Source organism: Micropterus salmoides, unplaced genomic scaffold, assembly GCF_014851395.1.
Source record: "Micropterus salmoides isolate LMB-PRFRI ecotype aquatic unplaced genomic scaffold, ASM1485139v1 Ms_hic_scaffold_1, whole genome shotgun sequence".
Taxonomy (NCBI): Eukaryota; Metazoa; Chordata; class Actinopteri; order Centrarchiformes; family Centrarchidae; genus Micropterus; species Micropterus salmoides.
Window position 1 is genome coordinate 25,810,938 of NW_024040040.1, and position 21,606 is coordinate 25,832,543.

Genomic DNA, 21,606 nt, shown 5'->3' on the forward strand with positions numbered 1-21,606 from the left:
CTGCTACAGTTTCATCAAGTGTAACACACAAAGCTACACAAATTGGACTCGTTAAATATAAAAATCAATGTTTTTTCCATTTTGGTTTTAAAACCGAAAAAACTAAACAATCAGTTGTCAATTTCAGAGTCAGAGGTGATCAGGGAGTGGAAAACGTACAGATTGCGAGATTCATGTTTTCTGTTCGCGGCATCGACCGAGGAAGCTTCATAATCAGATGTAAGTGCAACATTTTTATTAATCTAGTTCCATGGTATTCTCAGCAGTCTACATCTTACAGTGCCAATGCAATGCCAAACGTGATAGAGAGTGAAGTGTCAGGTTGTTGGGAGATGCACACACGACAGAACTCGTAATTTTAACACCATAGATTGAGCGCCTGTGGCGAGATGTCCGAGTCATGGTTACCAACAAGTACTAGGAGTTGCTACACTCCCTGGAGACTGGACTACTGGACATCTCATCAACGGAGGACCTGTTCTGTGTGCACTACATCATTCTTCCCAAAATTCAGACAGACTTGGGGATATTTACAGAAGGCTGGAATCATCATCCACTCAGAACTGAATGAAATCGGAGTCCAGAGCAGACGTGGCAGATTGGACTGAACACAAATGTTGATCAGCCTGACATTCCCAAGGTATTGTATGTATAACAACTTTACTTATGATTGTCACTGAAGTTAGTAATAAATATTCTTTACTTTTATAAAGGTGCAATTATATCCAAATCATGTGTTTTACTGTACAGAGGCTTTGCACAGAATGGGAACACTGTTTCCAGTAGTTACAGGCTGCCAAATTGGAAGAAAGTACAGTTCTTTATACAGTGTTTTGATATTAAAATTATTCAAACATGAGAAAAACTTGATTACTGTTCAACTGTGACTTTATTATTTCCAGTAATAAAACATGAATTTATTTCACTTAAGTGCATGTAGTAGCCAGTGTCTCCAACATTGAGGGAAAGTGGACATTCAAAAAAAACCTAATTTTTCAGGAGCCCAATGTTCCAGTCAGCTTACTATGAATATGCTTTGATACGGCACTCTGAACAGCCAGCCCTTTCAGCAATGACCTTATGTGGCTTCTGTGTCTGAGTGTCATCCGGATAACTGTCAAGTCAGAAGTCTTCCCCATGATTGTGGTTTTGTGTACTGAACCAGACTGAGATTAAAGGCTCTTCTTCGCTCGATATTTCTGTATTGTACATTATTCTAAGATATGGAGTTTTGATTTCAATGAGCTGTAATCATTGGCAGAACTATTCAGATAATTTACTTAAGTAAAAGTACTATCACACTAAAATTAAAAAAACATGAATGTAAGTATTGAGTATGAAGTAAAAATGAGTCAAAACTCATTGTACATTAAAATGTTCCCTGTCAGTGTGAAACCATTATCTGATTCTGGTTTAAGACTGCTGCATTTGTGTATGTTGCATTTTACTGCTGTAGATGTTTGAGCTCATACTGCTGGGTAGTTTAATCTACAGCAATGCATCATATTCAAAAGGATGTATCACTGTCCTTTGAGAACCATGTAGCTCTACAAAGCAAACTTTTTCATGAGCTTGGGGAACATGTTTATCTAAGAGTGCTTAATTTTAAGTAGGAGTAAGAATTTTCTCAAACCATAAGGGAATACTTCATCCTTCAGTCAAACATTCAAAATCAACACATCAAGATTTGTGTATACATGATAAGATGCAGTGGAGTATATGGATAATTAAAAAGGAAATACTAAAGCAAACTTGAGGTACTTGTACCTTAAGTTTGTTAGAAAGTGGCTTTTCTTTTATGGTTTACTATTCAACATATCAGAATAAGAAACTGACATAGTAGAGACTTCATTTCTTTTTATTTCTATTTCTCACTTTGAGCACCTGAGTATTTTAATCTTAAACAGAAATTATGCACATGTGATGTTACCATAGTGCACTCCACAATGATAGTCAAATTCAATTTGAAGCCTAAATCTATATCCCCGTTGAGTTGATGGGCCTGCCCAGTAGGCAAATGACAGTCCTTGTGTTTCTCCATCGCTCTCAAACTCATCTGCTGTTTGCATCTGTCTCCCAGGTCCATCCTGAAGTCTTTTCCACATTTGAATAGGCCTGGGAAATTAATGGAAATGTGTAAGAAAAACAGGGTATTTAAGAAGCGCTCATAACATTTTAAAACATCTTAAGTTCCAATTCAAGAAGACCCTCAAGTTAATTGAAGAGTTTTTACAATTACCATCCAGCTCAGGATGAAAATGACATTCCATCACACTGATCATGGGAACACTTTTTTTGCATACAACAGATCCAAACCTAGCCATATTTTGTATTAATTACTGTAGGAACAGGACCAAAAAGAAGCAAGCCTGTTAAGTATGAAAGTGTTTCAAAATGTAAAAATAAACTTCTTGCAGTTAGCGTTTTATTTTACGGTTACTGTATTGATGGACTGATGTGCGATAACATTGTTCAGTATTGAGATAATGGCATGACTTAAGAAACAAATAATGAAGGTGCATATAAGCTGCCTGGTTGTTTTTAAATTCATTACATTTTAAATTCAACTAGAATGTGTTTCTAGAACAGCAACATTAAAGTTTACAACAGCAAAGTCACTGTATAAGCTAAATATGTGACATCACAATAGTGAGTAACGTTTAGAAAGAATGAAGAACTCCTAACGTGACCCTCGATAGCAGTATAAGCTCGCACCTTACTGTCAGGTTTTGAGAAATTTGGAATGGAGTCCTTATAGAACCCAGGTCTTTATCCCCATCTCGAATAGTATAAATATAATATGAAACATCCATAACTTAAGTCAACTAACGTTAAGCAGAGGTTGTCAATTTACTAAATGGTAGACAACAGGTCCATGACAGAAATTTTCTGAATGATACAGTCACAGGGCCTGAAAATAATACGTTAAGGTTTGTAAAGGTTTCAGTGAAACACCAGTGGTCATGTTTTGTTTTTTGTTGTTACTTACTGTGCAGCCATTGTAAACAATAAAACGGTCTCTTATGGAATGACACACTGCTAAATAATCTTACACATTGTTTATAGCACACTTACGGTTTTGTGAAGATGGTTCAGCTTCATTAGCCAGGGCACTCCTTAACAAGGCAACCACCCGCCTGGCAGCGTTTTGTAACTGTGCCTGTTATACAGACATAAACAACAAAAAAAAGACATGCTAGTCAGCTAGCGCTAGCTTACGTCAAGTCTACAACATGCATGTAAGGTAAGTTAGTAAGATATTTAACTGAATGTCAAGCTAAGGAAATGATAAGCTGTGTTACACCCAATATGCACAGAATATTATGCATTGTAAGACATAACGTTACGTAATTTACCTCCTGATGGTCTGCCGTGCAGCTGTCCTACTGTCCTGGCATAAGAACGTTACTGCTGCTGCTTCTTATGACGGCCAATCACAGAGGACAGGAACCTTAACCAATCATGTGTAGTGAAATGATGCCGACTGGATCCGCCCACCTACTGCCAAAAAGATTAACCGCGAGTGAGCAAAAGCACAGTTTTCGCCTTGCGGGTTACAATCCTGCTTGCGCGAGCAGAGAAATTCTTCGCACAGAAGTAATATGCGCACGCGGATCTCATTTACTCTCGCGCAGATCTCATATCTTCTCCTAATATTTGACATTATTATGCCACTGTAGAGCGGCTAGGTCTCAGGGGTTCAGTATTGTGTTTGACTGGTATTTCTGTGATTATGGCGTTTCTTATTCTGTATGTGTTTGACAAACGTCCTGCATCCAACTCGACCACACTGATACCACATAGTCTTAACAGATCAAAGCGAGCAGTAACACCACTGAGCTTCCCACCGGAGGGGAACGCCTGGTACAGAGTGCTGAATAGTTCTGTGCTATGTGTTGCTATGTGTCGGACGTGTGGATCGTTAGTGATAAAAGAATAAATTAAAAGGGTGCAACTAAATATATGTTGAGAGGGCTCGCCGACAACGCCACCTAGGGATAGCTACCCTGAGCCCTAGGACTCACAGACACACAGGTTCTTTAAAATCGGGGTTGGAGCGGAGCAGAAATAACCCACACAAGCTAAAATAATGTTAACAATTTATTACGATTAAAAAATGTTTATAAATTTAAAACAGTCCAACTAAAATCCATGTGATGCCAAAAATTTAATTAAGAAAAAGCTAAATAGGAGAGAAATGTTCCATAATTTGCCAGCTCCCAGCAACGGCAAACAGTTCCTCTGGCGATTCCTCCGTCCCACAGGTCGCTCCGTCTGCTCTGCAGTCCTCACTGTTCGTTGGCTTCCTCGGGCGACAGTCGTACTGTTCGCCCAGGCCTGAGTGGAATCGCGTTGGCAGACACTGGCTGCTGCGGTCGTCTACTCGTGTTGCTGCTGTGTCCGAATCAGCCCGGCGTCTCCTTGCAGGCCTCTGTAGCGACTGCTCCCACGGTTGCCCGCTGTTGCTTCGTCTCGGCGGCCGTGCCGGCTCCGTCCAACCAATTACTTCCCCACAGGTCTCTCGTAGCTGCTGTCCTCCTGTTCGATGCCCCCTGCTCAGCTCTCGATGAGCTGGCCGACTTTCTCTATTGCTCTCTTTTTTCTGACTATGCCCTTGCTGCGCTTAAAAGGAGTCCTGTTCAGTCTGTCGCCAGCTCCGCACCTGTTGCTCATTGTCTAGTTACCACGTCAGCAGAGGTATGTGGCATTCAGGGACAGTCTTGCCAATTTGTAAAACTTAAAATCACACACATGCATTAAAACACATCACTCCAAATGCGATAGAAAAAGCACAGCACCCAATTAACACACTAAAAAGCAGAAAAACACAGCACACAAGTAACACGCTAAAAACACACCACAACGTAAAAATCATAGGCATTTTCTGGCCCTGTCACATATGCATGCATGAACAGGAAGCTACGCTTTAGGCAGTTGCCTCTGCCTTACACAGCCTGCATGGAACGCTCACATGTAGTTTCCAAATTTAAACCTTTCCCACTCTCCAACACCCGGCAGACCCGGTCGGGGCCTGGGAACGCATGCTCACACGCGGCTACAAAGTCGACACGGCCCTGTTAGAAACTTAGGCTAAATATCCACTCCTTGCCCACGCAAGCACTGCCACACCCACTCCTCAAAACACCGCAGTAGCCACAGACGTCAAATTTAAATGTTTTCATTGAGGTGAGACTCATTCCAAGGTTCACACTGCTGGTCGGAGGGGCATTTTCCTGGTGTGTGCTCACACACCTGGGACTGCACAGTAGACAACTGACTGGTACTGGTCCTGTGGGAGTGGCCGGCTGTACCAAACTTTGCCGGAAGGATAGAGATGGTACATGCGCGAGAGTAGTATTGGCATTGGAGGTCCTAATCATGCCATACAAAGCCTCACAGGCAGAAACACTCCATCCCAGACTTTTCCTCCAATGATCATAATGTGTATAAAGATGCCATCGCGGTGCCCAGAGGAGTCCCAAATTTGTTTAACGAAAGAAATCAAATCGCGGCCGGGTTTGAATCAAGTCTCTATTGATGTGGGTGTACAATTAACAAAAATGTGGAGATGGTGGATACTTTTATTACAAGTCAAAGCTTGTGACTGTTAAATATTGAGATATTAACATGTGATTGTCCGAAATTGAATTCATTTTAAGGAATTAATTCACCAAAAGAATAAAGACCAAACTCTTTTATCAATTTCTTTCCGGTGACAGGACCATTAGATTGGTGAGTAATGCACACACTTGGAAAAGCTTTTTCTGAACCAGGCAACAGTTTTTCAAAACAAAGGTCTCAGACACAAAAGTAGTCCTGCAAAGAAACATTCACACTTGTAGCTTTCGTAGATGTCCCTGTTTTATCCCACAATTTAATCTAGGAGACATAGATACCACGCTATAGGTCAGTTATGATAGTGATGATGTTATACATGATATTTGATAGCCAAGGTTCTCATCCAGGATCAGTACAAATATAAATATGTTTGATCGCCTGCTTATTCATAACTTAATGTCTATGTTCTGCAAAATTGGCTACGGCTAATTTTCTATTGTCAATTTGGATGTCCATATATGGCCAGAAGGAGGATTTTTATGGCAGAAAATTGTGTCCTCTTACATTTAATCTTTTATGTATGTTCTTTTATTATTATTATGTATTGTGTTTTATCCTTAACCTTTACTCTCCTATACTTCTTATGTTAGTCTGTCCACATTTACTAGGGTTTAGGTCAGAGCTGTGAGATTGTTTTTGGTGCTTTCCCTCTCTTGTTATTCCTCTCCTCTCCTGGAATGTTCATTCAAGGCTGAGAGAGGATCTCTGTTCCCCAAATCATAGAAACCTAGACTGTGTAAATGATGATGCATCCCTTTGCTCGGGGCCAGATGTTAGTGACTGTCTTAGAAACCACTGGTCCAGCTGATTTGTGTAGTAGTATTTCTCTGTTTATTCTCTTTTGTTAAATAAATTCTTCAAAGACAACGGTTTGTTGTATTTGGTTTTAACTTTGATCATATCTTGAAAAAATAACTATAATAAAAGTAATAATAACTATAATAATAATTACAGTTCCACAGTAGTTTTTCTGTCTGTCTGTTATTGGTTGTCACCTGTAAAAGACGTAAACATAAAATGATCTGCCTGTATTACTGTGAGTTTGTTTGTTTGCACCTCCATCTGTGTGGGAATTTTCATTATGGTGTATAACAATCATGCACTACAGCCCATCATTAATAGCTGATGTCACAGCCTCTAAAAATCTTTTTTTTGCACCACAGTTTGAAGAACACTGCTCCCAGAACTCACTCGCATGAGGTGTTGGCCGTAAGACAATAAAAACTGATGATATTGTTATTTTGTTCCAATGCAGTGTGGCACAGTGACGCTGCACAAAGTCTTTGTCCATTCAGAATGTATGCTGTCAGTACACCATGATGCAGGCCAACGTCACCAACAAATCCTTTGATGGCAGGGCAGAGGGGAAACCTGCCATCACCAGATCTCAGATTAGATCAGAGGACACTCCAATTATGAAGAGGCTTTGGGGGACATGTCTGCCAGACCGGGTGAAATCGTCTTCCAGCTGAATCACACGAGCTGCTGTTGCAGTCGGTGATGAAGGGGCTCTTCTTATGCAGTGCTCTTTCTGAGGGCTTGTTTGTGCCACAACTTGATAAATATAGATTTCTTGGGAGCGAGGTGAATCCCCTGCGCTCTCGACCGAAGCAACTGAAAATACGTGTACACTAGATCCCCCTCAAATTTTAGAGAATCATTTTTTCTTAGGCATGACCACACACATACAAACGCATAAATTTTATTCTAAGGATCAGATTTTTACACAAAAATGTGGAGACAATCAAGTGTGACAATAAAACTGTAATTGGGCACCAGATGTTAAAACATCTGCCCTTTTTTTGTCTGAAAACACCCTCAGCCCAGTGAGGAGGGATTTTGACTGAAAATACATTTCCTGGAAGGAGTTTTTCACACTGATAAACAAGTCCTGTTTTTCTCCCTTATTAGTAGTATCTGTAATGGTATACTATGTTTAGCAGGCTGCCTTATTATGCAGGGATCATTGCAGAATGTGCCACTTTTTTGGATGCGATTATATTTGTTTATGTAATGAAGCCATCTGCTTCTATTCTCTCCGTACAATTCCATTAATTAGTGCCACTGTTGATATTAGAAACACAATATTGAGAGATTGCGGGAGGGGTAGGAGAGACGAGGAGATGACAGAGAGAGATGGAGGGGAAGGAGGTGGAGGGGGCAGAGGTAGAACAGACAGAGAAGAAAGAAAGAAAGAGAGGGGAGTAAATAAAGAGAAAGAAAATGAGCATGGCTGGGAGTGATTGCAAATGCAGATGGTTATGAAGCTAAGGCAGATGGTGTGTCAGATTGATTATTGTCGCCAGCGCTGCATGATAGATACAAGGCGAACAATGAGCTCTCCCCTCATTTCAGATGACACGGAGTGATAGAGACATGTCAGCACACAGGGTTAATCTCAGCGTCATTCAAGCTGTTCCGAACCATTTAGACCCATCCATGTGTACCAGCCCATTCATTCTTGACAAGCCGATTACACCTGTAAATAAATATAGCCCCGCATTTGTGATTATTGTGGACAGGTGGGACATTGCAGCGGTGGCGGAGGAGGATTTGGCCGCCATGGTACTTTAGCGCTATCTCATCGCAGCAGAGGGGAGCATTCTCTCCGGCCCCATCATTTTGTACCGGTGGCATTTCAGCTGACCCGTCTGGGAACAAAAGCAGCTTATGCATCTCAGCCTCCAGCGTGAAATATCAAGAGCCAAATGACATCTGACAATATGTTGGATGTAAGCTGGCCTGTATGTGCTATGATATGAGACTGCTATCCACTTTAATTTCACTGTGTTTCATGTGGAGGACATCTGAACTGTTCAGATGTTATTATAACAAGGAGGGACCACCATTAACAGGGCTGCTGTGATTATTATGTTATTGACAGTGTACCATAAGATTACTAGTTGAGCCTACTTCTTCTGGAAATGGCAAGAAAGCAGATCAGAAGAGTACAGTACATTCAAACCAGAACTGTCTTTTGTGTAATCACTTCTTAAAGGGGCATTTCACCAGACAGATATAAAAAAGAATAATCCAAATAGAAGCAGAGACATGCTGACTGTTAGTCTATCATATGGGTCGAACTCAAAAAATTCTCGATCATATTGCAACTTGATAGACCTTCTGTTGTACTTACTTGTAGGCTAAACTTTGCGTAAGATGCCTTCAAACTGCCCCGGACGGCCGGTTTTGAAGGCAGCATCGATGACTTGAAGCTGCCTATTAACCATAAACCAGCACGGCTGCGGCCGCCGTAGCTTTCGGAAACTGGTCAAGATGGTGGACAAACAAGCGAATTCGTACACAAATATACGTTTTTAAAAGTTTTTAGTAGTTTTCTCGATTTTTGAAAGTTAGTGAGAACTAAACACTGAACTATCAGCCCGTTACTGTAACAAATCAAGTTTGTTAAGTATGATTTCTGAGGCGTCTGTTAGCCATTTGGCTTTTCAATAGCTAGTTAGCTGATGCAAAGGCTAGCGTCTCTCTTCTGATAGCCAGAAGAGACGCAAGACGGCGTGCTGACGTCACACGTTGCCGTAAGCGCCGCCCTAGAAGGCTGTTTGAAACCAATGTTAACAGAGATGCCTTCACTCGAAAGTGATGCCTTCTGAGGCAGCTGTCTATCATGGTATCGAGGCAGCAAGGCAACTGCCTTCCGTTTCAAACACAGCCGTAGTCTCTAAACCCAACTTGATGACATCACTGTTACATTATGGAGTACATTTTTTTTCAGACTCTAACATCCAGAGCTACACAACGGTTGTAACCGGCTAAGTAAGTATCAGAATGTTAAGAAGTAAAAGATCTGACATCACAGACATATTATGTTGCAGAGGTATCTACTCATGTTAGCATGCTGACCCGCTAGCCCGTCCTGTCGTATAATATCACTTGTGCCTTGAGAGGTGATCGTGAGTCACTGTAGTGTCCAGTCTGCCCTTAGTCCTACATGAGAGCTGCTGCACGAGCTGCTCTCCCTCACACTGACCACTCACTCCTCTGCTACCTCTCCTTTTTTTGTTTCCTGCCACAACTTGATCTTCCCCGTCTCTGATTGGACAGACTGGCTGTGAAACTGTCGTTGACCCGGGACACACAGGAGGTGGAAGCACTGTTCAGTCAGATTGAGCTGGTGTCAGTACAGCCATGAGCAAATTTGTGGGACACATATACAGTACATAATACATTAAATATGATATAAATGATCTGCTTCTGATATATGATGAAACATGCGTCCCATGCTGGTATGCACGCAGCCCGGTTATGTAACTGCACCTACCCAGAGGCTGTTACTGCCAACATCAAAATCACTAATGAGTTGTTATTATTCCTGTCTAGAAGACACTGGATATCATAGTTGTTTTATGTTGTCGATAGCATCCCCATTGGAACATTGTTATAATGATTTAGAAGGCCAAAGTGTGGTTACTGTATGTTATGTAAGGTTTTTGTTTGTTTTTGCTCAACTCACCAAACCAAAGTCCCATCAGCTCTGCTGAAATGGCATTAAAGTGTTGAATCTGTATCTATTTGGTGAATTTTATATTTTAATTAAAATATGTCAGTATTTTCACAGTTTCACAATGCATTTGAAATGAGTCTTGAACCTGCAAATGTGCACATGTATCAGACATATTACAGAAGTGCATTGGTTTTCCTTGATGCATTTTAAACAGCATGAAAAAGTAATTTATATTATTTTCAAAATAAGAGGACTTTAAACCCCAAACAATTTGTTTCAATGGGATGCACTAAAGGAAGTCCTGCATTGATACAGCACATTTTCAAACAAAACTGAATCATGCAGTTTAGTTCATTTGCTTGTGTCATCCCCACAGAAGAAAAAATTGTTCAGTCTTCTCCCTTCGGGTAAAAGACTATGCAGTATTAAGACTATTATGGGAAACACTGCTTTCACTACCACTCCCCTTCACCCCCAAACAAAGCATTCTCTCCCAACTTTTTAACTAATATCATATCCATAACAGCAGCAAGGACTATGGTTTTAACAAAGCATATAGCCTAGGCCTAACGTTTCTTAACACCACCGGCTGAAATAAAAAAAATAAAGCAAGTAAATCCCGACTTTTGAACTACTGTTTTTCTGCACATGTAGCCTATTTATTAGAGCAGTATTCAGTAGTTACAAAACTCTCTCCCTACGAGTCCCAGCATCAGTGGCAGTAGCTGCCGGAGTTTCTTTCTGTAAGTTTCACGTAGCTGTGCTGCTTCAGCAGATGCTTCAATAAATCAGATGTAGAAATGTTCACGCTTGAAAGCTTTTTGCTGCTTGAACAGAGCTTACAACAGACGACAATGTTCTTTGCATCTTAGACTGTGACACAATAATGGCAGTAGCTACTTACAGCTGTGGAAAGAACACCTCTCTCCCTCGTTCTGCATTCTTCATTTAGTTTTTGGCTATCAGCGGAAATGAACAACAAAGTCGGGTGTTGCTGAGCTGCCGCACAGTTGTGGATTCACCTCAAGGATGGTGCATTCAGTAACGAGTAACGCGGCATTACTTGCATTAGTAACTGTAATAATATTACTCTTTTAGAAAAGTAATTACTTACACTACTAGTTACTGGGAAAAGTAATATTATTAAAAAGTGTTGCCCAACACTGCTACTATGTGATTATATGTTGAATTTTGTACATTTATTCAGTAAAAATATGAATAATGTTACCTTGTGCGCAATGCATACTGGTACATGTAGACACTATAGGATTATCTGTCTACCTTTTCTACCTTGACCTCCTGCTCAGACTAAATGTGCATTTGCATCAAAACAGTTTTTACATTTTATTGAGTCATTGGTTAAGAGGCAAATCAATAAATATTAATTAAGTTTAATATAAAACAGAGTTAGACCTTTATATTTGTTTTACAACTGCACCACCCATTTTAATTGTTTTTTCAACTACAGTATATTTGATGCTGAACAAAGTATAAACAAACTAAAGTATAAAGCACAGAGGTGGAAGAAAAAGCTCTTAGTTCTTCATCTCTAGTTGATCATCTGCAGCTTGCTTTCACAACCAGAGAAAAAGAGCTCTACCTTTGGATTTGTTTTTCATGTAAAAAGTCTTCATGATAAACTTGACTCCCTTATTAACTGAGGCTGCTGATTGGGGATGCCATGTGCGTCTCCTCCATCATCACCTCGTCTCCCTCATCTCCTCAGTCTCTATAGCGAAGGCTGTAATCAGAGGAGTGGCAGACTATGGCGCTGCGTCCCCAGGGAACATGCTGACTGGCTTCTCTGTCATCAACAGCATGCAGTTGTTGGTTTGCTTTTATTTAACCCATCACTCTGGGGGGATTTTATTTCTATATTTCAGCACAAAGATGTGTTGATCCCCAAGGTACTCAGCCACAGTGTGAGTGTACACAAAGGGAGTGCTACAATTAGGCCTCAAAGTATCAAACCATACATTTTGTTTGAAATTTCCCATGCAAGTGCAGACATGATGCCTAAGTTTTGGTAATGACACTAAAAGAAAACTTGCCTAAATATAACACTTTCACAAATTAGCAATTTAGATTTCATGATTTTATTGACATATTTTGGCATGCTCAGTCAGACAAGCTTGACAAAAAGAAACATGGCGACACCTGTTCTGTATAGATGGGTGCTGCAGTGTGTATTAGAAGGACTACAGTATGCACTGGACATATTCACAAAGTTAACTTTTATGAGCAAGGCAAAGCGACGTGAATTGAGAGTCATTCCAGTCTTAGTGAAAAAGGGAGAAGCTACACAGTCTTTGCATAGAGACCAGACCGAGAATGATTTTTCATAGATGAGCCTAGCACATAGCAGATATGGGAAAGGTAAAGTAGACCAAGGTTCCGCCAGGTACCAAGCTTGCTCAACTGTTATTGGGACACAGCACAAAAAGGGGGGGAATGTGATTCTCTCATTCCAACAGCTGACTCATGGCCTTTCTGCAGGTCTCTGTGCAGTATCACCAACAGTGTAACATCACCTACTGCAGGCTATAATTTCCTCTCATCTAACATCTCTGATGGCTGCTGTGTGAGTGAACGTTCTCCGACTGTCCGACAAAGCGACAGAGTCCCAGGTCCATCATGATCACATTGCTTAACTTCCAAGATAAGGTAAAAATCCTTCGCCTTGCTAGGGAAAAAAAGAAGCTGGAATATAACGAGAATCGCATCTTCATTTATCCAGATTTCAGTGCCGATCTGACGAGGAGATGCCGGAACTTTGATCCTGTCAAACGCAAGCTCCGTGAACTCAATATTAAGTACTTTCTCCGGTATCCGTGTACACTATGTGTTATTGTTGATGGCAAACAGCAGCGTTTCAGCTGCCACAAAAACGCTGAAGCTGCCTTCATGTCCACTTCAACCTCAACTTCTCCAGCGTAGCCATATTAAGTTTCCTGATTAGGTGAGGCTAATGAGCTAGCTGTAGCACACTAGCATAATAACAGTTACTAGAGAACAGCAAATGAGCGCTTGTTTTTTCTCCTTCCTTCTTTTTTCTTTTTCTTTTTTTTTTCTCCGTATCATTGATAAATTTGGAATATGTGACGGTGTGGTTGTAATGTTTCTTGAGGTGTTGTTGACACTCTTCTTGTGTTATAGTTAGATGCTGTTAGATGCAACAGGTGATCACTCTCAGTTGTTGTTTGTTTACATCCTGCTGTCCCAAGCTGACTGCGTTATGCTTTTCCTTTCTTCCCGTCTCCTTGTGTGGCAGTGCCTGCTAGTGTAGGATTACTACCGCCCCCCTACCAACTACTTTAAATGCTGCCTATGAAGTACCTTTGTTATTTATATATATATATATATATATATATATATGTTTTTCCTCTCTCTTTGAGCTACACTGTTCTTATTTCATATTAATGCTGATTGAGTCTTGAGCGTAATAGATGTTCTTTACTGCATAGTTTTGGTTTACTCACAGAAATACTCCGGAATATGGTGTCTGGGGTTGCTGGGCCTTTCTTGAAGGGTGCTTCTGTTTTGTGTTTATTTCTGTACATGGGTATATGTGATGTGTATTTTTCTTTTATTGTATCAAATGAACCTTGCAATCTCTACAACTGTGTATTACCTTTTTCGATCCAACTACTTTTAAACGTATGCTTGATCAATGACAGCAGTAACATTATCAGTGTTTGCTTTCTGAATGAATGAAACTAAAGGATTAAAAATTGTGCATTTAAATATTAGGTTGTCTTATGCCTAAAATTGAGCTACTTCGTGCATGGGTTGTATTATATAAACCTAACATCATTACTCTTTCGGAAACATGGCTTAACAGTAATATACCAGATACTGAAATTAATCTTCCAAATTATACCCTATATAGATCTGATAGGTGCTCCAGAGGTGGAGGTGTGGCTATATATGTTTCCTCTGAGATCATATCTGAGTTAACCATACCCACAGTTGAGCCTCTATCTTTTGAATGTGTTTTTGTTAAGGTAATTTTTCATACAAATAAATGTATAATTATTGGGAGCATATATAGACCAACCTCTTCACCAGCTGAAACCTTTGATCACCTGATATCCACTATCAACTCCATCTCCTGTAAAAATGAAATTATCTTGCTTGGGGATTTCAATAAAAACTGGTTTGATAGATCATCTGATAAAGTAAAGAATTTACTTAGTAGTTTAAATTTCACACAGCTAATTAAGGAGCCTACTCGAATCACCCCTACAACTCAATCCCTGCTTGACTGGATACTCGTTTCACACCCATTTAGATTCCTAAGGGTAGGTGTCATGTCTGACTGCTTTAGTGATCACTCAATAGTCTATTGTGTATGGAAAATCAAACTACCTAAATCACCACCAAGACTTATTAAAACCAGACAACACAAGAAACTGAATTCAGAAGTATTTATCAATGATCTGATTGCTATTAACTGGGACAGATACCAACTTATACCTAATATACAAGATGCCTGGGATTTCTTCTACACTGAGTTTATCGATGTCTTGGACAAACATGCTCCTTGGAAAACTGTTATGGTCAAGGGTAATCATCTCCCCTGGATTGACCCTGAACTTATTAGTCTCTTTAGGCAGAGGGACAAAGCATGGTCTATATTCCGCCGAACAAGAGCTAATGCTGATTGGGAAGTATACAGGCAGCTGAGAAATATGAGCAAGACTAAAACCTGTAATGCAAAATCTAATTACTATAAGGAAAGCCTCAGTAGTGATTTTAAAAATCCAAAACAATTCTGGAAGAAAATTAAAACTATTATCAGTACATCAGATAAACATCCTATTAATCAAATACGAGTTGCTAATACAATTCTACATGACTCCCTATCTATTGCTCAAGCATTCAATCACCATTTCTCCTCTGTTTGTTCTACCCTACTACCCGAATCTGATCCGAGTACTGGCTTTTTTAATAACACTTCGCCCAGTCACAGTTCTTTTTCTTTTGGGAAAATTCAACCAGATGAAGTTCAGAGTGCCATTAATGAATTAAAAGTGAACAGTGGTGCTGGACTTGATGGTTTAGAAAATAAGTATATCAAACTAGCATCCCATGTACCTAATATATCCACTTACTGATTTATTCAATCTCTCTCTGTCTACATGTGAGTTACCAGTCATCTGGAAATGTGCACGCATCACTCCAATACATAAAGGAGGAGATGTATTAGATCTTAACAATTATAGACCCATATCTGTTATATGTTCTATTGCCAGTGTGTTTATTTTTCAAGTGTTTGAAAAATTAATTTATAATCAACTGTCACACTATTTTAGTGTCAACAATATCTTATCACCATTTCAATCTGGCTTTAGGTCTAACCACTCTACATCTACTGCCCTTCTTAAATTCACTAATGATGTGTTCTCTGCTGCAGATGATGGTGAACTTACAGGTGCAATATTTATTGACTTGACTAAAGCTTTTGTTTGTTCAAACTTTGTTGATCGCTATTTACTTTTAATAACGAATAATAAGATAAACTTCATGCTATTGGTCTTTCTGAAAATGCAGTTCTGTGGTTTAGTTCATATCTCCACAATAGAAAACAATGTGTCATCCTACATGGGAATAAATCTAATTTGTTGATTCAACAAAGAGGTGTGCCCCAGGGCTCAACATTGGGACCACTTCTTTTTTCCATCTATGTTAATAACTTACCATCTATTTTCAATAACTGTTGTGCTCAACTTTATGCTGATGACACTGTCTTATATACATCTAAACCTGATCTTCCACAAACCCAAGCTTGTCTTCAGTATGATTTCAAAATCTTACAAGATTGGCTTCTTCATAATAAATTATTGCAAAACAAAATCATATCTTATGATTTTTGGTACCAGACAGAAACTCAAATCCAAATCCAGTTCGTGTATAATAACTTGTTCTGACTGTACTCCTCTGCTTAAAGTTCAGAGAAGTAGTAACAGAAGTTTAGAAGAAGAAAATGTTTTTGCATGAGGTGTTCATCTTATTAAGAAACATATCTGCCAAGCCACATATTGGTTTAATAAGATTTCAAGACAATATGGCTATTTTAACCTCTATTGTGTAATGACAATGAATCAACAGCCACAATGCATGGGGGCTTCATGTCATTAAAAGCCTTTATGTCAAGTGCCGGTTCATCTCAGACGACTGAGATTTAACTTAACTGCATCCTATTTCAGGCCGGACTCATCTGACAAGGGCCTGCTGGCTTTGTAACTTCTTCATAAGCCAAAAGACTTTTCTTTTCTTCCTCTTATCTTCCTCTTTTCTCCGTTCCAACAGCGTCTTGGCTATTCATCATTGTTCCTCTAATAACATCTGTTTACAGTATCTATAGTGACTGCTCTCATCAGACGCCAGTTACTTATTTCTACACATTTCACAGTTGAGATGCAGAGCCTCATGATATGCTACATTTACAACAAGACAGAAATAAAAACGTGTTCAAAATGTTCATATGGGCACCTGACTACAGTTTTAAGACGTACTCGTAAAAATATTAACCCTTTAACCAGACAGTTACATATGTTGTTCTGTAAGACACTGACAAGCCTACTGTTTAGTCAATTAGTTATAAGGAGTTACTGGAATTTGTCTTCCAAGTAGAAATCTCAATTGTCAATTTTTAATGACTCGGCAGGCAGAAAAAAGTTCTACCTATCTGACAATTCTCAGCATTTTTTCTTTGATATTTGGCACTGTGCCCCCCATTCAAGGATACCCTGAAACAAGTAACAATACCCCCCCCCCCCCCCCCCCCAAAAAAATTGTGACTGGGTTTCACAGTGTGTACTGGTTCTTAGACACTGGACCCCCCCCCCCCCCCCAAAAAAAACAGGGACAAAATTGGAAGAAACTTCAGGAAGAGCACCATCAAACTAAATCAGTGATGACAAAAACAGCAAAAAACTACAGTCTAAATACAGCAGCTCATTCCTACTTTAAAGTGAACTCTAATAACTAAAGTCAGTCATCTTGCGGGTCCCCTAAAACCTTCAGACACTGCTGCAATTGATGTTGGATTATACATTTTTTACAAGAACATTGATATTCCTGTCGGTGTTGTAAATTTATTAAAACAAATCTTTATCTTAATGTCTTATGTGTCTGTTTCCCTAATCACACTTTAGAATCCAGCTGATGGTCATTGAGGAAATATTCAATATTGCATCAATGTTTAAAATCAACGTTGCAACCATAAAATTATTATGAAGTTCACTGTACTTCCATCATCCAACAGGATCTGATTGAATCTTGCTTTTAAGTGACTTCCAGCTGTCATTAGTGTCAAGCTGCAGCTGTGTTCCTGTCATCTCTCCCTGCAGGGGAGGTTTTTGTAGTAGTTTTCTGTTGCATTGTGTTGGGCCACACTCGCAATGGCATCATGGGTCTTTGTAAACCACACCGTTGTCACTCTTGTCAGTGCTCTGCTTTTTGTGTCTGCTTCACCAGGTTGGAAGGTTTGTGTGACAAAATTGACTCTCTGGAGAAAACTAGGGAACTCACAGAGAAGATTTTCAACCATTTGCAATTTACTCAATATCAGGGGTTTTCAAAGTCTGAGACTGTGGGCCTACCCTCAGACAAAGCTTGGGACCACCCCTCCTTAGCTTACTTGCTTAGTTTTATCATGATCATGATTATCTTATTTGATCCCATAGACACTCAACAATTGAGCCAAGATAGCCTAATATTGCTGATTGACCTAACTTCAGACTACACAAAATACATTTAAAAAAGGTCTGTCCTATGGCATTTATTAGTTTCTGACAGTAAAGTGGGAAAAAACTGTTCCCAAAAACAACTCTCTCTCTAAACACTTTCTTTAAGCAAATCACACATGCAGCCTATTCTATGTGATCTCCTTTTAATAATTAATGTAATATTGTTTCACTTCCATTCACTGAGCCTCCCCTGAAACTGTGTGGAGCCCCCCGGGAGACGCGCTTACCATTTGAAAACCTCTGCTCTATATCATCATCCATCCACTATAAATTATGAGTCAGTGCCTTCTGAACAAGGGGCAGACTCTATGTGCACCCTGAGCTCAGGATCCATGATGAAAAGGTTATGAGCGTTAGCAACTGAACCAGTGTTTGAAAGTGGTCTCATTTTCAGCAAGTTACTTATTTTTTGGAGTTTTGTTCTTATGTCATCCCACCAGCTAAAAAGAATTAGATTTGGGAAATTAGTGAATTTGTTGTTACTCTTTGTTATAATTTAGCAACGTTGAAAGATACACAATGTATAAGAGTTTAAATAGTCAGATGCCCATACCGTCCTGAAGTGTACTACAGCCCGGCATTCTCACAAAAGCCAAAGTGGAGAGTAATACCCTTCTGACTTAAATTTTCAGAAGAAGATAGTCCATCGCTTGTGGGACACCACAAATACATGAACTTCACATCTCTTCAGTGACCACAGCAATTCGTGGCTGACATCTAGTCAACTAACTGCATTTGGACCACGGAGAGATGCGATTTCCTGTCGTATGGTGCGGTGGAACTGCTGCCGGTGACGCGAAGGGATTGAAAGGCAAGTTTACACCAAATATTCACAATATCTACGGTTTAAACTTTCAACTACTTGCAAAAAAACTGTGGTTGGCAACATTAAAACCTGCCAGTTTACTCCAGTGCGACTGGAAGAGATGGTGTATTGTAACTCTTCTTCTCTTTAGTGTTTGTCAGTTGTCAGCCCCGTTTCTTGGTTTTACCATGGTAAAGCGTTAATTTCTCTAAAGAATACACCTTGTTTTCGCAATGGTAACACATTTACAAGAGGGATATTCTGCTGTCGGTCTACCCCTGAAAGCAACTTTGTCCAGTGTCCAGCACCTGATGTGACACCAGTGAGTGCCGTGAAGTGAACTCTCACTGTATGTCGCAGCCAGTTTGTGCCCAAGCGGTAATGTGTAGAATTTTTATATAAAAATGTATCGTTAAAAACTCAGGTGCTGACTTTGTTTGGGACTGTGAGCTGCACTTTATCAGAGCTGCTGAAGTTAACGTGTGTGGATTCGTGGTGAAATTTCTGCCTGATCACAGGTGTTGTTGGTTAGTTCCGTTTTGGTGAAAAGGTGCCACAATCACATTTAAAGAGGTTACTTATCCAAACATAAGACACAAAAGAGGAGGGAAGACTAAATCATGTGTGTTGACTCAGCAGGGATGATACAGTATTAGATAAGTTGATCTACAGGAGAAACATATTTAAAAAGCAATAAAGAATGCCTGAGAGCCTCACTGCATTGTATTCTGTTATATTTATATATTTTGAATTGTCACCTGGCACCTGATTTTTGTGTTTCCCTTTATAGAAATAAAAACATTTCCATCATAAATTGGTGCAAAAAAGGCAGAAATTGGAGAATATTTTTCTTTTTACCAGAATGCAGGAAATGAAGTCTTTAATGCTCAAAATCCTCCAGACTCCCCAGTGAGGTGCCCCACCCAAGAAAACACAAGAAAACATATGGACAATCCAAGCGCAGTAAATACTCCACTTTTGATTCAACTTACCCTGTGTCTCTGTTGTTGAGGGCTTTGACTGTCCGATACTCTTCCATCTTCTCCACAAGAAGCTTGAACATTTTTTTCATGCATGCTCCTATCAACATATTACCACTTTTCTTTTATAACCCTGACCTTACAGAAGTCATATTATGCTCTGACACTCAGCTTTCACCTGGTTAAGTCACCCCAGCACCCACTCATCTTAGGTTATCCATTATTCCATTAGTTCTCCATTAGTTCAGCATAATCCCCACAATGACTGGGTTACTGGGGCTGTGAAGGCATGGGGAGAGAACTGTGTTAAGAACTGCTTCCAGTCAGCCTTGAGCCATGAGATTACGGGACGTAGTAGTTTCCTCCGTGAATTATGTTAGAGTCTCAGATAAAGATTTTCCAGACGTCTGTAACGTCCTCTCGTGTTACCTGGATTTGAAGGATGTATTTAGGCCACCTCACTTCCTCCCCATAGACCTTATGACTGCTCTATTGATCTGTTGCTTTGTGCTGCCCCCCAAGGAGCGTTTATACTCTTTGTCCCCCCCCTGAGATGGAGGCTATGATGTGGTACATATACTCGGCCTTGGCTGCTGGTATCATCCGGCCTTTTTCGTCCCCAGGCAGGATTTTACTTCATAGAGAAAGAGATTGACTAACGTGGACTTAATGACGTCACTGTGAAGAACAGGTACCCCCTCCCTTTGATCTCCTCTGCTTTTAAACTGTTGCAGGGGCCAAGATCTTTGCTTAAATAGATCTGACAAATGCTTATCATCTAGTTAGGATCAGGGTGGGGGACCTATGGACAGCTTTTAACACTCCCAGTGGCCTACTTGGTGATGCCGTTTGAACTAACTAATGTTCCAGCCGTGTTTCAGTCCCTATGATGTCGTATGAGATATGTTAAATGACTTTGTGATTGTTTATCTGGACAACATACTCATCTTCTCTCCCAATCTAGAGACCCATGTCCTGCAGGTTTGCAGGGTGTTCCTCGACCACCAGCTCTATATGAAGGTGGAGAAATGTGAGTTTCACGTTCCCAAGGTGTCATTTTTGGGGTACATGGTGGTCAAGGGGGAGATGAGCATGGACCCGGAGAGGTGAGAGCAGTTAAGGACTGGCCGGTGCCAACTAATCGCAAACATGTGCAGCACTTCCTGGGGTTTGCCAATTTTTATAGGAAGTTTATTAGAAACTTTAGTCAGGTTGCTGCCCCCTTGCATGCTCTCACTTCCTCCAAGACTAGGTTTTGACTGGACGCCTCAAGCTGACTCTGCCTTCCAGAAATTGTTTCAACGCCACTCCGGTTCTGGTGTTACCAGATCCCGGTCGGCAGTTCCTTGTTGAGGTGGATGCTTCTGATGTGGGCATTGGAGCTGTCTTGTCCCAGCGCAGGCCTCAGGATGGTAAGCTCCACCCCTGTGTATATATGTCTCACAAACTGTCTCCCGCAGAAAGGAATTATGATGTTGGCAACCGTGAGCTGCTGGCCTCAAAGCGGCATTGGTGGAGTGGAGACACTAACTGGAGGGGGCGGTGCAGCCATTCCTGGTATGGATCGATCACAAGAATCTAGAGTATCTGCACACTGCTAAAAGATTAAATTCTCGCTAAGCCAGGTGGGACCTTTTCTTTGGTCAGTTTAACTTCTCGTTGTCATATCGCCCTGGATTGAACAATGTTAAGCCTGATGCTCTGTATTGCTTGTTTGACGTTGACTCCGCCCCAGGCGGAGGGTCGTGTCAGGTGGGCCAACACTGGACAGCCTATCTGGCCTGAGGCTCCTCCCTGTTCTGACATCTCCCTAGACTTCGTTACGGGGTTTCAAAGACTATTTCTCCAGGGAGTGCAGTTATAGACAGTTCACTGATAAATAGGTCCTATAGTAACTAAGTGGGGCATGGCTTAGCGAAGGGTCATCTGATCTTAACTCCTCCAGTTACCAACCTCAAAATCCAGAGTAAGTAGACATGAAAG

General features: G+C 40.4%; 1 long non-coding RNA gene across 1 annotated transcript; it reads right to left on the reverse strand.

Moving 5' to 3' along the window:
* Positions 1-1,839: 1,839 nt before the first annotated feature.
* Positions 1,840-3,583, reverse strand: LOC119899677. The gene is made up of 3 exons (XR_005443890.1): positions 3,357-3,583; positions 3,076-3,160; positions 1,840-2,115 (listed from the first exon to the last, which is right to left on the reverse strand). It is a non-coding gene; the product is annotated as an uncharacterized LOC119899677 (long non-coding RNA).
* Positions 3,584-21,606: the final 18,023 nt, after the last annotated feature.